Consider the following 16,728-nt stretch of genomic DNA (forward strand, 5'->3'; position numbering starts at 1 on the left):
ATGAAGAATCTGTTTTAAATGTATATTCTCCAGTAGCAACTGAAAGATATATAGTAGTTATAAATCACTAGACCTTATCCTTATAGTAAAGTTTCTTTGGGAGTTTCTTTTAGCAAAAGACATTTTTCTTACCGGATATAGTATCTTTCATAGTGTCGGCCTCAAAATCAAATTGAGTTTTAAATTTGAATAAATAAATGAATTTCTTCTAGTTTTTCAGAAGCCTTTTTACTGGATTAAATGACACGGAGTTAGTCTGGTAAAACATGAAATTTTGTTTTTAATTCTTTATATGATATTGTAGAATGTTTTATTTTCTAAGGATGATAAGATTACATTAAATATTTAATGTGAAATTCTATTTTTTCCTACCTATTATATTATAGCACCAAAGTAGGAATTATGCCAGATTGTTTTATTTCTGCTGTTTAAGTCATTAAGAGACTCAGGATTATATTGAATCAGAGCTGTTGTTTATCCTAATAATTTGACAGTGACACCACTGGAGATGATGGTTATTTTTTATAAATCAACTACTTATATTTTGTAATAAATCAGCATCTGATATCCCAAATTTTTTGAAATTTCTGTGTATTCAGCATATTTCATAGTATAACAATACTTTTATGTAATAGAAATATAATGTAAGACTGTAGACTGTAATCCAGACTTCTGTCAGCTGAAAATATCTATGAATATTTGATATTTTGCAACTCCTCCAGGGTGTTAGTACTTTACCTCTTCTTTGAAGAAGTTTCTGAATGAGATAAAATATTATGCTTAGTATAATTCATTGCTGTATATTTTATTGTATGCTGTTCTCCATATGATGGTAATCTATAATAGGCTAATTAAATCTGATCTGGATTATCTATTTTGATATAACCAAACTCTTCTCTGTTACCTATTTGTCTTCATTTTCTTTAACTTGAAGTGATGCCTTCTTATTTTCTTATTTTAAGACTTAATGATTCAGTTCATATTAACCTTATTCATAAATAGTCATTGTGATTTTAAGCACTGAACTATATTGGTTTTTTTTTATTTAAACTAAATGTAACCCTTAGTAATTCTTCAAACTTAGACTTTACCATAGTTTTCCACAATTATATTTCGTTAGTCACAGAAACCAAATATTTTTGGGTTTTATTGGCCATTTAAGTGCTGACACCAGTTATTTTTGAGCTATATTTTTAAGGAGAATAGTATTTCACTTATCAATGGCTGCTTAACAAAAAAAAAACCCCTAAGGTTTAGTGGCTTAAACACCAGTAATTTATTTTTCCTCATCATTTTGAAGGTTGACTGGGGAATCTTCTGCCTTGTATGGTCTTTGTTGGGGTGTGTTAGGAAGGCAGGGTAGTCTCAAATGGTCCTTCACCTGACTGGCAATGGATGCTGGTTGCTGCCCCCCGATCCTTAGTTCTCCTAAGGTCAATTGGGCTCCTTTACAGTAGGATAGCTGGATTCCAAGAAGGAATGTTCTAAAAAGTAAAGGCAGAAACTGTAGCTCTTTTATGAGATTCTGGAATTATCCAGAATCACTTCTGCCCATTCTGTTGGTCAAAACACGTCACAAAACCAGTTCAGATCAAGGGGAGGGGCAGTAGTTTGTTGTTGTTTTTTAATTGTTGGAGGGGGGAGATCACACTATAAAAGAGCAAATGGGATGAGATATATTGTTGTAGCCAACTTTAGAAACTTAGACTTTATAACAGGGGAATAGAATTTTTTTTTTTGAATTTAGCTATTTGCCATTACCACATTTCACAAACTGGTATAGTCAGGCACATAGGATTGTACACTGACTTTATACTAAAATCACCTAAGGGCTATTATCTATTATTTTCTCAGCTGTACATAGTAATGTTAACATCACAGGATAATTTAGCAGTTTAGATGGTTTGTTTGAAAGTACACAGCATAGAGCTGGAAATTCAGTTACTCCTCTCCCACCCTTGTCTCATGTCTTTCACATTTACATATATATATATATATATATATATTTATTTATTTATTTATTTGTGATGATGGTACTTAAAAGTGTGTTTTTAATGACAAGTCATAATTTACCTAAAGTCTTACTCATCTCATCAAGGCATTTTGATAATTCCCTTCTGAATAAAGTTTATAAGGTACATATAATTTGTAGGTCTTCTAAGCATCTATTTCATATAAAATTCTTTATAAACTCCTCTTATATGGGCTGTTTCACAAAGTAATGAACTGCTGGTTGGTAGAAATGTTTAAACAAATTGGCTGTCCTTATTTGCCATAGTTCTACATTTTATTCTGCCTTCCACTTTGCAGGAAAGTCTTGTGGCTTTTCCTAAGCAGTCTTTTTAGGTCATCTTCCAGAATTTGTTTATGATCTAATGTATAAGTCCTTCACATAAAGATTAACTGAATCAAAGAAAGAAGTCTGAAGAGATATCTAATTTTCCAGTGGTCACTTATAAGGGAGGGCATAGAGATTCTATACTTTCTTTGTTCAAGAGAGCAAGGAATTGTTCTTGGTACTAATTGTCAAAGGTTTGATTCTGTTTGAGCCAGATGTTTGTCCCAGTCTCAGTAGTCACCAGTGCCACCAACCTGTCATATTGTCAGTGCATAGTTTTAGTGACCAGGTAAGCAAGTTGTAGAAAACCAGTACTTGTATAAAAATAAGTGAAAGTCCATGTCCTGTTTTTCTCTTGAAGATCAGATTGAATAGGATATTGATTTGACTTCAAACAAGATCTACAAAGACCCAACAAAATATCACATTAAATATAACAGACAATTGAAAAAATGGAGATAGACATAAGGAAGAATTTTTGGACAGTAGTAATGATTATATATTAGAATAGGGTTCCAAGGAGAATATTTCAAAGAATTGGACATAAAATAGCGTTAAGGATTGTGTGGGAAGCCCTGAAAGAATGGGAGAAAAGAAGTGGAGTCCGTTTTGTCAGGTCTGTCTCCTAAAAGGGGGCAGTGCTTCATTTCTTCTAAAAAATTAGTAACATTAAAATCTTGTTTCATTGTATTTTTAAGCGCTGACTTTATAAGTGATTTTTGGGAGAAACTTGTGAGTTTTATGTAAAGCATGACTTTCTGTATACAAACAATGGGCACCTTTAAAACTACCTGTTTGTGTAGCACTTGATTTAGAGAACATGTGCATGCATATTATTATTTTTGCTTGATTCAAAGAAATCAAGAATTTAAGATACATGCTTTAATAACTTTTTCTTCTCTTTTCAGAAAAATGAATCACTTTTCCTGGGGAAGAAAGTAGCATTCTCTCTAGGGATTATTCTGAATTACTTGTAAGCACAGGCAATGCAGCCACATGCTACTCTTGACCCTAACGCATTTATGATTGATAGCATACTTGGGAGGCACACCTAGTAGCAATTACTTTGGTTTGGTTTCCTTTCCTATTAAACTTGTAGTTTTTTTTTCCTCCACTAATTATATTACCTATTACTAGAAGTTAAGTAACTTCTCTTGAAAGTCACCCAGAATAATTTAACATTAGGTTAAAACGCAACTATATATGGTTCTATCAATGCAGATAACTGAAGTGACAGATAAAAGGTATATTCTTGGTCATGTCTAAGTTTACACTTGGATAGACAGTGACAAGGTATTATAACATGTAAGGACTGGCAAGTGTCTTAGTTATCTACTGTAAGACTCTTCTTGATATGAAAGAACGCACATTTTAGAGTAAATAGACTATTTCTTTTTTTTCCTCCTCACAATACCTACATAAGGAAGGCAGAGCAGATGTTGGAAAGTGTTACTAAGGTAAAGAATCTGAATTTTTGAGAGTTAAAGTCACATAATAAATGGTAGATCTGGGACAGATTCTCAATACTTCCAGATACGTGTATTGCCTACTGTAGTATTTTGCCTTTTCAACAGTAATTTAGTTATCAGTTAACTTCAGTCTCAAGAGATTCATTATTCAACAAATATTTATTAAATGCTCTTATTGTATGCCAGGTGTTATGTTAAATTATATTGTAAGACAGTAAATAAAACAAAATCTGTGTGCTCATGAAACCAAAAACTTTGGAAAAGACTAAACAAATAATTACAACTAAAGGAACATTAAGAGAATTTATAGGATGATATGAGAGTATATATCATAGAACGGAACTGCCTGGAATGGCAGTATTGATGGTCAAGTCAGGCGAGGACCAGAGAAATTACTTTGTGGCTGAGATGGGAAGAATCAGCATTGAGTCAAAGAACGTTGCAGGTAGCAGAAATAGTGACTGCAAAAGCAAAAGAATGGAAAGGATATCAGTGTTAGCTGAGCATTGAGAAGAAGGAGGGGTAAAGATGGAGAAGAATGCAGGAAACAAATAAGATCTTATTTAGGATTTTAGCCTTTATCCTAAAGGCTACTATTGGGAAGCCTTGGGAAAGTCTTAAGTAGAGGAATAATATGATTACATTTTCATTTGAGAAAACATGAATCTGTAGTGCATGTAAAAGCCTTTTATTACAAGCTATTTCTGCATACAACATTGGGGATCATGGATACAGCAGTTGAGTTGGAGAGAAGGTGATAGGTTGAAATTTTTGAGGTAAGACAAAGCTTAGGGATTTGACAGAAACCCAAAACCAGTATTATTGTTTCATCTGTAGAGTTTGATTACAAGATTATCGCCAAAATCCTTTCACTAACTTATGCTTAATGTTAGGAAGTGACTATATTAAATAATTTAGAAAGCATTATTCCTTAAATAATTTGTGAGTTGAGCGAATTCCATTAAATGGAAGAGCTTAGTTTCAAAAGAGAATTTGGTTGGTTTGTTTGTTTATTTATTTATTTATTTATTTATGTTTATTTATTTGAGAGAGAAAAAGAGAGAACCTTGTTGAAGGGAGATTCAGAGGGAAAGGGAGAAACAGACTCCCCACCAAGCAGGGAGCTTGACTTGGGCTCCATCCCAGGACTCTGGGATCATGACCTGAGCCAAAGGCAGAAGTTTAACCCACTCAGCCACCCAGGCACCCCTGGTAAAGCATAGAAGTAATTTTGTATGTATGGTACATATACATATTGTGCATGTGATTTTGTTTACATCACTCTTTAATCAGTATCAGATTTGAAAGTTGACTGAATCTTTAAGATTCTCCTATTCTTGGTCGATTGGTTGAAACTCAGGTGAATTTAAACCATTAAACCATTCTGTTTCAAGTAACATTCTATTAAATACTTTTTTCTTTATTATGATAAAAAGTTATTGCTGGATCATTGGCTTTAGAAATAGGCAGATATGTGTATTGTCTATAGGCTCCTAGTTATAAGATTCAAGAAGAGATAATTTTAGAAATATATTTCCCTGAACACCTTATGAATTGCTTTATTTTCTTAGCTAACAGTTTCCTTTGTATACTTCTGGTTAATATTAGCTGTTATATCAGGGGCTGAATAATCAAATACCTAGAAGGACTTTTGACTATGAAGAATTAGGGAATTTAGGGAAATATATGGAGACTGGAATTCTAGAAAGTTTATATTCATCTTGGTAGGGCAGGGGACAACTAGTATTCTGTTGCATTTGGTTGTAGCCACATAGATATTCACACTGATATTGGTGTCAAGTTTTTTAGTTTTTCAAAAATATCCTAAAATACATATCTTTATGTGAATTAGTTGGCAACTAATTCAGATGTTTTAAAAATGCTCTAACACTACCATACAAAATAAGCATGTGGAATATATTTGGCCTATAGGTCTCTGTTTTATACCTTCTGCTTTATAGAGGTCTACTGTATATAGGTAAAAGATCAGATTATTCCTGGGCAAAGTAAATGCCAAAATAGGGAAAGATAAAGGGAAGAGAGGAAAGAAGAGATGAGATACTTTTTTGAAAGAAATACAAAATTAATTATCTAGGTGGTATTTTTTTTTTTTTAGTTTAAGTTCAAAAAGAAATTCACAGTCCCCAGCATAATTTTATATGCTTCAGAACATATTTGTAACAACTTCAACTATCTTAATATGGTAACTGGGAACTCAGAGTGGGATGGGAGTGTGTATAGGGTATTGGGAGCCAATGAAATATAGAGGAAAGCCTAGTGGTTCTTAAACAGTTCATGTGACATCAGAAAGAAATCAGACAACAGCAAACTGAGTATAGACCATGAAAGCATTACTCTATTAAAAGCATAACTTGACTTTGTTATTAATGACCAAAAAGAGGCCCAATTGTTTGCTACAATTGAGGTTTAAATACTGCCATCCCAATAACACATACTATGCAATCATTGTACGCAATTAAGAAAATAGAGAAAAGTATTGTATAGCACTTTTCTTTAAAAGCCAGGAATAGGGATCCCTGGGTGGCGCAGCGGTTTGGCGCCTGCCTTTGGCCCAGGGCGCGATCCTGGAGACCCGGGATCGAATCCCATGTCGGGCTCCCGGTGCATGGAGCCTGCTTCTCCTCCCTCTGCCTGTGTCTCTGCCTCTCTCTCTCTCTGTGACTATCATAAATAAAATAAAATAAAATTCTTTAAAAAAAAATAAAAAAAAATAAAAGCCAGGAATAGGTAAAAATACATTTTATAATTTTCTGAAATTATTTAGAACTTGGCACTTAATAGTTTTCTAAAAGATAAGTAGTTTCCAAATTCATCTGATTTTGGAAAAGACTGTTAATTGCCTCATGTAAGAAATCATCTTAAGTAAGATGTAGATTGTCAGTGAAGCCAGTAGCTCAGTGATTTTCTTCAAGGACTCAGTTTGCCTTTCTGTTCTATATGGTGTATTGCCTTTCTCCCAGGGCTGTGGTTACAGAATGACTGCCAGTTGCAATCAGAATTATGTGTTTCTTCTTTCAGATCCACAGAGAAAAGGTAACTTTACTTTCAAGGGCAATATAGCTTTTTTAGTTTGCCCTAAGCAGTTACCCTTTACCTTCACCCCTGCTTGCTTCTCGTTGACCTAAATTTGTCTGATTCTGAAATACCTAAAATAATCATTGGTAAAGGGAATAGGGTTTACCATAATAAGGGATTAGACTTATTGTGGTCTAGGCTCCTAGCTCAGGGTCAGTCAGCTTTCCCTGAGGCACACTGACTACTGGGAGAGACTTGGATCCTGAATCCAATCATGAATAATTAGGAAGGAGAAAGCGAGGCAACGATGGATAAGCTCAGCCTGGTGCACTACAGGTATATGAAGAAGTATGTGTTGTCTGGAATTTGTGAAACACTGCCATCTCTCTCAGTCAATACCACGAAGAATGAGGTGGGTCTCTGGTGAATGTGTTTTGTCTCGGTTCAACAGTCTCATTAGCAAAACATTTATATGCTACTGAGGTTTTTATCCAAAAATTTTCTTGTCACTTAATAGACAACTCTGTAGAATAAGCTGTGGACCATGAATGGAACAAACTTAGTTTAGATAAATAGTTTCTTAAATAAGCTTTACTTTGAAAAAATGTATATTCTCTTTTTGCTTTTCAAAGGATTTTTATACCATGATCTCTGTAATAGGTAGTGTTATCCTTATAATCTGATTATAAAGGTGAAATATAATTTATGAGATTATTTACAAAACAAAAATACTTATTATTAAAGTTTTAAAAATCTTTGTGTAGGGCAGTCCCAGTGGCTCAGCGGTTTATCGCTGCCTTCAGCCCGGGGCGTGGTCCTAGAGACCCCGGATGAGTCCCACATCAGGCTCCCTGCATGCTGCATGGGGCCTGCCTGCTTCTCCCTCTGCCTGTGTCTCTGCCTCTCTCTCTGTCTCCGTGTCTCTCATGAATAAATAAAATTTAAAAATCTTTAAAACAAAATAAATAAAAATCTTTGTGTAGAAAATGCTAATGATGTATTTTAAGCACCTATCATTTTCACTTTTTTTTGCTTTTAAAATTTTAACCAACTGACCATGTATTTCGTTTCTTTCAGTTTTCAAATTTCTAAATATTAGCCAAATATTTAGTATCTGGGTCACACTATCATTATAAACAAATCTAGGCCAAAATGGTTTATGCTTCTCAGTTGCCAGCTTTAGTTCCTCTGTTTGACTATGCCTGACTTTCTGTTACTTGGTCCCTTTCAACTAAACTTTTACTTGTTTCTCAGAGTACTGTGTTAATTTTTTTTTTTTGTATGGAACTGGTCTTTTTTTTCCCTACCCTGAATCAAGGGAACAGAGCAAATAAATAAATGTGCTCTTGACTGCTAGGTTTTAGAATTGTTACTGTACAGAGAGTCACACATGTTAAATTATCTACTGCAGTACTAATGATTGTGTAAAACTTGTTTAAGATACTAGAGAAACCATGTTTGGGCACACGAGCTCTCCCATTTCTTAAAGTTTCAACCTGTATGCAGTCAGTTACTGGGAACATTGAAACTCCTAAAGACCCTATGAAAATCTGAAATGTAAATTTGTTTCACATGTCATACTAGATGGGATAGCATCTTCAAGTTAAAATGAGACATCTTGGGGCAGCCTGGGTGGCTCAGCTGTTTAGCGCCGCCTTCAGCCCAGGGCCTGATCCTGGAGACCTGGGATCGAGTCCTGCATCAGGCTCCCTGCATGGAGCCTGCTTCTCCCTCTGCCTATGTCTCTACCTCTCTCTCTCACTGTGTCTCTCATGAATAAATAAATAAAATCTTTTAAAAAAAAATAAAATGAGAAATCTTAAGCGTTGTAGTATCAGAGATAAGGGGAGAGGGAATGTATATCAGAACAACAAATATTTCACCTGCATTTTTGAAGTAGTAAAGTAAAGGCTACTTTGAAATATTTTTAACTTTGAAAGGAATATAGTTTATGGCAGTTTGTGTTAATGCAGGGCCCATAGTTTTGCCGAAATTAAGAACTTTATACCTTTTGGAATTTTTAATATTGTTTTTACTCTAAATTAATAATGCTTGATTTCTCCCTGCTGTATCTTGCTTTGAAAACAAAATGACAGCATGTATACTTCTTGAAAGTGCCTAGATAATAGTTTATTATCATTAGATATTCAGTTAGTAAATTTTCCAGATAATAGGTGCTTACCTTCTTTGATTGCTAAAACATTTCATCTCAACCATTCTTATTGTAAAGAATCTTAGAAAGCTTTATGTATTTTAATGATTCTGGATTGTTGATGAATATTTGTTGATATAGTGTCTTTAGGGGCTACTGAGGTATGTCATAGGGCCATTTGTCTTTAACAATAAACCGTTCTCAATAACTATTCTTTTGATTTTTGTTAAATGGTGTTTCTATTTTTCAAAGCTTGATATTAATTCTTATGGCTACTAGCATTCAGAGAAGGAAGGGTATTTGTGAATAAAGTAAGAGAAAGAAGGTTCTTAATAGGCTTGAAGAGTACTTCAGTGAGGGAAGTACTTGGACTTCACGATGTTTACTTTTATTTCACTTGGTGCTTCCCCTCTGTTTCATGATCCCACTCTCTTATGCCCAGCCCCACCCCACCCCCTTTTTTTTCCTTAAAAGCATGGCACTTGGCATGTGTTCCAGATTTTGGAAGCAAATGATGGGGTTATAACAGGATCATTGAATATTGCCAGAATCTTGGGCAAATTCAGAGCTGTAAAATGGGTATATTATACCAATATCTGAGGATTGTGAGCTTAAAAATAATGGGTCTTAAATCTAGTGTAGGAAATACTTTAATAAATGTTAGTTCCCTTTCCTTAAGTTTTAAAATAAGTAACCCATTTACTTCGGAAATGATATTTGCCCATTATAGTATCATTTTATACTCTAATGTTTAATGAGTCAGTATCCCTAAAATATGGTAGCTTTTAATATCTCTGTAATCAGAAATAAATAGTATATGACAAGATATTGTTGATTAATTTGGTTGATCATATGAATAAAATGAGGTGAGATATTTTTGAAAACTGAAATACAAATACAGAAGCAAGAAAAATCATTTTTAATAAAATGTGGGATTCTTTTTTTTTCAGCCAATAGGATTAATCATATTGAAATACTTTACTGATATCTCCAAAGAGTTAATAAACTAGTGAATGCTGTTTCTTTAATGCAAAGGTAGATGTTAACCTAAAAACCATGTAGACAAATTAAAAACTCTACAGAGTTCTCAAGGTCATTTTGTATTTACCAGTGCCACAACAGTGATGCACCCTATTCCAGCAAGCTTCAGAAACCTGAAACAGTATTGTCTGAGTACTCTTATAAATCACATATTTATTACTATGAGATTTTATAATCATCCACAGCTTTTATTCAGTCCATTTACAGATCAGATTATAAAGATATCATGCACTTATTAAGCGCCCTAAATACACATCTCGTGCTATTGAGTTTTGATTGTACCATAGGGGAAAAAAACAAAAAGACTTATAGAGAGCTGTCTCATAGTAGTGTGAACAACTTGATTGAGAAGACCTGTATGTGTAATATGATGAAATTCTATAAAATTGCCTATTAAAAGCTTTCTAAAAAGACTGGGGAGGGGAAGGTGGGTGGGCTGGAGACAGGGTTTGAATGAGAGTCAAAGATGTGATTTAGAATTTTCTTACATTTAAGAATGATAGGAGATTTAAGGTGAGTCCAGTTTAACGAAGCAAGGAGTCTCACTTCCAAAGGAAATGAATGAGCTTTATTATTGAGATTTATTTGTAAGTACGGACTGTGATTGTTGGGGTAGTGGTAGGGTAGAATTAATTTGCTTAGCATCATTGCCTGTTCAAAAGAGTTTTGGTGAGTGTTGAATGATTTTAGGTGTTACCTAATGAGTACTCCCTCTGACTTTTGAGACCAATTGAACTAAAAGCCTGTTGCATTTCACTAGAAACATCTTACGAGTTATGACTGGATAGACCATGAAATTTCATGTGAGTTAGTAGCCAGCTTTTATCCTTACAACTAAATCTAAGCAGTGTTTTGACTGTTTCTTTTTATATTTCCCATTTACAAATATCCTGAACCCCTCTTGCTGCCCATTTACATGTAGTTGGAATTAGTTAGATCACCTGAAGTAATCAAAATAAGACTTTCTTTCTAATGCTATCTGTGAAGCATGCTTAAATTGCTAGGCAGTCCTATGAAAAACAATAAAATAAGGTGCCAGTGAAGGAAAAATAGAAGTGATGTCATGGCAAATTCTAAGAAGTTGTGTTTTTTATTAAAAAGATTTGCTACATTTGTATATATTCCTCAAATCCATGCTTTTAGACTGTAAGAGTTGTGTATAAGACTGAATGTATGCCTTAAAGCTTATAAAGGTTTAATTTAATCATAGAGCTTTATTTCTCTAACTTTATGAATTGGTTCTTTGCATTTGCTTGGACTGATAATTTGAATATTTGAGATTTGGTTTGGAGGTTAAAAAGCTGAAATCTTTCTAATAAAATTATGTCTGTTTCTGAGATACAACTGTTTCTTTCCTTGATAGTAAAAAAAAAAAGCATTTGTTCTTAAGAGGTCTTAAGTTTGTTGACTAGCTGTGTGACTGCACAAATAATGTCATATTACTGGAACTATTCATTTATAAAATTAGAGGTAGTGTTAAAATCTAAAACTCTTATAAGTAGATTAGTAGAATATATTTAAGATATATACAAACATAAATACATTGGCAGTTCCCTTGCTACTCATCATTGTTGGAATCTGAAACTAGTTTTGTTGTGTTGGGTGCCTTATCGATAATATTACACCAAGAGAATCATACTGTGCTTTTTTGATTCATGATTTTGTTAATCTGATAGTACTTTTCAGGATTATGTATCTTGTAAATTACTGACATGATGATTGGAATTATTAGAATGAGTGACATGAGCAAGTTGAAAATTGTTTCTTATACTGAAGATCCAGTATTTTTTACATACTCAATGTTCTGTAATTTCATTTGACTAAAGAATAGATCTTTGATCTTCTTCCAGAGTAAGGATATAACTACTTCTATAGCCATATTCTGTAATTAGTTTTTGCTTTGTGAGTTTCATCAGGCTAAATAAGAATACAGTGGTTGTGTATTTTCAGCTTTAAAAATGTTCCTGTTAATAAAGTCTTCTCAGATCAGCCACACATACGGCAAACCTTTTCAAACAATTTAAGCTTCCCCAGTGTGCTTGTTTCTTTCTTGGAAATATAACCATTTATAAGTCTTTATGAGCTGTTTTTCTCCTCCCTCTACTCCCATGTTAAGTTCTGGATTATAAACCTGCTGAGAAAGGAATTTAATCTTTCCTTTCTATCTCATAGTACCCAGGAAAGAATTCTGTTAGTCACTAAATAATGTATAAATGTTATTATTATTGAGGGTTTTGGATTAAAATTATTGGATAAAGTAGAATGAGCCTTTTCTAAGATATCAAATTGGGGTCAGTGTGATTAATTCAAAAGACATAAGACATGGCAGTTTTATTAAGCTCTGCACTTGTTCTGAAGTCAGTTTCTCTTGATTTAACCATAAATTGATTAGTCACCTTATATTCTCTCTATATAATCCTTTAGTATCAGGTTGATAGCAGAAAGCTTGTCAAGGGCTAGGTTGGATAGATGTACGTGTGCCCATGCACATGTGCTCATGTATGTGTACAAGAGAAAGCATAGATATCTGGGAATTGGGGCTACATGGTATGTTCAGAATTCTGGTCTGAGTATTACATAATTATCTAGTTATGTGCACTTAATAGTAGACTACTGACATGCAGAAAAAACTTTTAATCAATGGTAAATGTGATACTTCAGGAAATAAGGACCTGTTTTCCATTCCTTTCAGCTTTATTCTATTGTATATTTTCCAAACACTTAAATTGTCAAAAATAAAATATTTTTGAAATGGGTCAACTTGTGTAGCTGGGTGGAAATACTGGAGCTCTGCAGTATATCTTAATAGCATATGGGAACAGTTTAATATGCCTAATATTTGAGAAGCATCAAAACAGACTGTAAAACTCAACAATCATAAAGGTTAGTGGTTAAGAATCATATATAATTGACAGGTTCTACAAAGATAGCTATAATAATTGAGAGAAAAATAGCCTAAATTTGGTGCAGAAAAGTAACTGAGTTGTTTTGCACTGTTACTAGAAGTTTATATCCATAGATCTTTGTCTTTTCAATAAAAAGAATGAAATTTGCAGGCGGAGCATGTCTTTTCAGTGTAACCTTTAGCTTTTTATGGTATGTACTACTACAAGTAATTGATGATTTAATATATTTTGTGATTGTAGGTAATACTATCAAGATGTTTCTAAGTATTAAAGTTAGTTTTAAGGTGGAGTCAGTGTTTGACACAATTTAGAGACTGTGTAATTTATAGATATATCATTGAATAAATGTCATCTTATCGTGTGTGAATTTGGTTTACAAAATAATTGAGGGATTTTTGTTAGAAGAAATTGAAGTTTACTTAAAACTGTTCTCTGAAGATATTAGAATTTTAGAGGGTTTTTTTCTTTCTTTTGTCCTAGCATTTCTTCTTAAACATAATGTAATGACTTGAAAGGAGATAAATATCGCTCACTTTATTTTCCAGTTTAGAGTCATTGCTCATTATCAGTTGGTAGGTGTGGAAACAACTTAATAAAGTTTGGGTAATTTAGTTTCAGTTTAAATTCTCAACTGGCAATTGGCCGAAAACTCCCATCAGAAGACGTGAGCATCAAAATGTCCTTTTGTGATTTGGCTACTGTCTGCTTGACATAGGAAGGCCCTATCAAGAAAAACTAATGGAGTGATTAACTATCAAAAGAAAATCAATGGTAAGAGTTTTCATTTAAATTACAGTGTGTGTGTATGTGTGTGTATGTAAAGCATATCAATTTATTTGAATTAAAATTTTAGAACTTTAGAAATGTAGACAAATGTTTAAATTTATATGTCTGTGATTTACATTTGTAATAAAATAAATGCAAAGAATAGTTTTATAGACAAGTGATCTTATATGCTTAATGTTGATAAGAAAATGCTAGTTAAAAGTATGAAGAATGATTTATATAGTTTAACAGGTTTGACTTTCTTATAGTTCTGTGGTTATCTTTAAAAAATAACATATAAATATTGCTTGAGTGAAGCTTAACTTTTTTAAAAAACAAATTTATACCAAACTGAATTTGTTAGTTTCATAGATATTTCTTACTAAATAAAGTAAGTCGTAAGTTTTTCAGTAAAATAGTCTGTTAATCTCTGTTTTGTTTTTTACTTCCATAGTAAAATGATGGGGGTGGGGGGAGAGAAAGAAAGTGTATCATGTAATGAAATCCACTTAGTTTAACATTAGGTCTTTAAAACTGTATCATTGCTACTATATCTCTGTGGAAAATATTAAATTATCAGGATTAGATGTTTATATAGCAAAAATGAAGTAGAATATCTATTCATAATATAGCATTTATCAAATTTTGGTGATAAAATCAGACATCTCCCCCTGCCTTACACAAGTTTGCATTGAGAAAATAATGTCAGTTATATGCTTCAGGTGACCTTAAACCTAACATTTTTATTCTGTTTGTATTTGTTCTCTTTATACCCCTTCATTTGGACATCTGTGTCCCATCAGATTTGTGATTAGTCACATTAACTTCAGACAGAAGTGGCAGTAGTAGCTTACAAAGGTTGAAATCAGAAATTGCTGTTTGTCAGAGCTTATTTTAGTAACATTATGGACATAGTAGCTTTGTGATAACTGGATAATGGGTGATGAAGCTCAGATATTAATAATATATTGTGATTCTTGTTGTCAAACTTATATTTGAGATTGAGTAATTTTTCTTGCTCTATTAGAGATGTCAAAGTGATGATAACTGAATGTGACCATGTTTTTAACTATTTTCTAGAGCTTAGTAATAAACATATCATGAATAGCACATGTGGCAAGCACCTAGTACAGCATCTGTCATTATGTAAGCATTCAAACATTGACAGTGAACTAAGTACTCTAGATGGCAACATCTGTCCTTCAATCTATCTACCTCGTAATTCCAATTTTTATAGATTGTTATGTGTCATCCATTCAGCTAGGTGCTGAGGATAAAATGGCATGGTTAAAAATAGAGATACTTTCTACCTGCTCTTGAACTTCCATTGTAGATAGTAATTATAGTGTAGAAAAAATTTTGCGAATGTAAAATTGCCACTGGAACTAATACTATGGAAAGGCAGAAGTCGCTCTGAGAGTAAAAATGTGGTGGGTGTGTAAATAAAGCACAGAACCCACACATTTATTTCTTAAAGTGAATTGATAACTTGTTTTTTTTTTTAACTTTTAAAGTTTAATTCTATTTAAGTGTGGGTATCTTCTAAAGAAGATATGCAGAAAGACTACATTTTAACTGGGGAGAAATACATTTTTATGCTGTAATTTTATTATATTCCTGAAGAATTTAAACAAAGTAGCATCAAGAATTTAGTCAAAGTAGCATTCTCCTCGAAGAATTTCACTTATAGGAGAAAAGTGTTACAGGATGCTTTAACATTTCAGGATTGAATGCAATGAATGAGGGCCTTGATTTCTTCAGCTGAATTTAAGTTAATTAAAGGATGTCAACCATAAAATAATTACTCTCCTTTCTTAGCAACTGTTCCATTCTATTTTCAAGCTAGTACAGGAATTTATTTATCATTCCTTTAAATCACTGAGTTGTTACATGTAGACATTTCTTAATGGCAGTATGATTTCCTTAATCAACTTTTATCCCTTTTTGAAGGAAAAGAATGTAAAATTTGTGTATCTTTTGTATATTATATATTTATTAAATTTTTGAAAAAACATTCAGAGGCCTAATGTTTACACTTTCTCTGTGGGACACACAGAATCTCATCTAAGGGAAAGTCTCTAGTGATGTTTGAAGAATTAGAAAATTCGTTGTTTTGTATGTTCAATCTGTCAACATTTTTTAAAACTCTAATTGAAGACTAGCTTTTCTTTATTCATCTCATAGTTATAAGCAAATTGAATCAGGGCGTACAATCTAGTATGCAACTAAAATTTGAAAAGCTTAGTTTTACAACAGAAGTGATCTTTCCCTAACTTACTACTAAAATAATGTAAGCTATTTACAATACTCAAGAAATGTATTTTTTCAAAGAGCAAAATTGAAATTAAGTCTGTTGTTAACTTTTAACTTAAAATTATGCTGAATTTCATCTCTACATAGACCTCTAAATTTAATTTTTCCTGGATATACTCAAAAGAAGTTCACCAACCTCAGTATTCTGATTTGAAGTTCTTAGCTCAAATATCTAGGCAGGTCTGCCTATCAATGCTGGAAGAAAGATGTCCCTTCCATACTTCTAGGATTGTTTTGGGGAAAATGTTCCTTGCTGGGTGACATGCCTTGCAGTGCCCATGATATTCTATTTTATTGACTGCTCTTTTTGCTTCTGTGCAGTTTGCTTTGATTGGTCTGTGATGTCAGCTGGAGAACTGGTCATTAGCCACACAAAGATATTTTTTAAATGTAGATATGTAAGCCTCACAGATGGAAGAGGATACATTTCTTTTACTGAAATGAATGAAAAATAACCCTGTTTCAAAGCAAGCAAAGGTCTGCCAGAGGTTATCAGTTTTTAATTATGTAACTTTTCAGTATAAAAAACAATGTGGTGTCTGATTGGGTACATAGGTTGTCATATAATGGCTTCTCTTCAGAATTTTGGGACTATTGCTGACTGAAGAAATGGTGATTAATGATGGTGCTGAATTGGAAGTTTGAGAAAGGAAATTTTTAGTAAAAATGTTTGCAATTGTTGGAAGAAAAAACATTTTCAGCTCAATA

The 16,728-nt window shown here is 33.0% G+C and overlaps 1 protein-coding gene across 25 annotated transcripts in view; it reads left to right on the forward strand.

Annotated features, from left to right (window-relative positions):
* ZEB1 (zinc finger E-box binding homeobox 1) overlaps positions 1-16,728 on the forward strand; it is a 180,750-nt gene that overhangs the window by 30,523 nt on the left and 133,499 nt on the right. For 10 of the 25 annotated variants that reach the window (XM_072749300.1, XM_072749296.1, XM_072749307.1 and 7 more), the window contains exon 2: positions 13,555-13,713. The exons of the other annotated variants lie outside the window; for them this stretch is intronic. The gene's annotated coding sequence lies outside the window, so the exon portion shown is untranslated. The remainder of the gene's footprint in view (positions 1-13,554; positions 13,714-16,728) is intronic. 25 annotated transcript variants of the gene reach the window in all.

Source organism: Vulpes vulpes, chromosome 2 (genome assembly GCF_048418805.1).
Source record: "Vulpes vulpes isolate BD-2025 chromosome 2, VulVul3, whole genome shotgun sequence".
In the NCBI taxonomy this organism is placed as follows: domain Eukaryota; kingdom Metazoa; phylum Chordata; class Mammalia; order Carnivora; family Canidae; genus Vulpes; species Vulpes vulpes.